We start from the raw sequence: 1,676 nt of genomic DNA on the forward strand, positions 1-1,676 counted from the left end.
GGGTCCACTTCTGGGTTCTCTATTCTGTTCCATTGATCTATGTGTCTGTTTTTGTGCCAGTACCACACTGTCTTGATGACCACAGCTTTGTAATACAACCTGAAATCTGGCATTGTGATGCCCCCAGCTAAGGTTTTCTTTTTTAAAATTCCCCTGGCTATTCGGGGTCTTTTCTGATTCCACACAAATCTTAAAATAATTTGTTCTAACTCTCTGAAGAAAGTCCATGGTATTTTGATAGGGATTGCATTAAACGTATAAATTGCCCTGGGTAACATTGACATTTTTACAATATTAATTCTGCCAATCCATGAGCATGGAATATTTTTCCATCTCTTTGTGTCTTCCTCAATTTCTTTCAGAAGTGTTCTATAGTTTTTAGGGTATAGATCTTTTACCTCTTTGGTTAGGTTTATTCCTAGGTATCTTATGCTTTTGGGTGCAATTGTAAATGGGATTGACTCCTTAATTTCTCTTTCTTCAGTCTCATTGTTAGTGTATAGAAATGCCATTGATTTCTGGGCATTGATTTTGTATCCTGCCACGCTACCAAATTGCTGTATGAGTTCTAGCAATCTGGGGGTGGAGGCTTTTGGGTTTTCTATGTAGAGTATCATGTCATCGGCGAAGAGGGAGAGTTTGACTTCTTCTTTGCCAATTTGAATGCCTTTAATGTCTTTTTGTTGTCTGATTGCTGAGGCGAGGACTTCCAGAACTATGTTGAACAGCAGTGGTGAGAGTGGACATCCCTGTCTTGTTCCTGATCTTAGGGGAAAGGCTCCCAGTGCTTCCCCATTGAGAATGATATTTGCTGTGGGCTTTTCGTAGATGGCTTTTAAGATGTCGAGGAAAGTTCCCTCTATCCCAACACTCTGAAGGGTTTTGATCAGGAATGGATGCTGTATTTTGTCAAATGCTTTCTCTGCATCTAATGAGAGTATCATATGGTTCTTGGTTTTTCTCTTGCTGATATGATGAATCACATTGATGGTTTTACGAGTGTTGAACCAGCCTTGTGTCCCAGGGATAAATCCTACTTGGTCATGGTGAATAATTTTCTTAATGTGTTGTTGGATCCTATTGGCTAGTATCTTGTTGAGAATTTTTGCATCCATGTTCATCAGGGATATTGGTCTGTAATTCTCCTTTTTGGTGGGGTCTTTGTCTGGTTTCGGAATTAAGGTGATGCTGGCCTCATAGAACGAATTTGGAAGTACTCCATCTCTTTCTATCTTTCCAAACAGCTTTAGTAGAATAGGTATGATTTCTTCTTTAAACGTTTGATAGAATTCCCCTGGGAAGCCATCTGGCCCTGGACTCTTGTGTCTTGGGAGGTTTTTGATGACTGCTTCAATTTCCTCCCTGGTTATTGGCCTGTTCAGGTTTTCTATTTCTTCCTGCTCCAGTTTTGGTAGTTTGTGGCTTTCCAGGAATGCGTCCATTTCTTCTAGATTGCCTAATTTATTGGCGTACAGCTGTTCATAATATGTTTTTAAAATCGTTTGTATTTCCTTGGTGTTGGTAGTGATGTCCCCTTTCTCATTCATGATTTTATTAATTTGAGTCTTCTCTCTCTTCTTTTTAATAAGGTTGGCTAATGGTTTATCTATCTTATTAATTCTTTCAAAGAACCAACTCCTGGTTCTGTTGATCTGTTCCACAGTTCTTTTGGTCTC

Source organism: Vulpes lagopus, unplaced genomic scaffold (assembly GCF_018345385.1).
Source record: "Vulpes lagopus strain Blue_001 unplaced genomic scaffold, ASM1834538v1 ctg175, whole genome shotgun sequence".
Taxonomy (NCBI): domain Eukaryota; kingdom Metazoa; phylum Chordata; class Mammalia; order Carnivora; family Canidae; genus Vulpes; species Vulpes lagopus.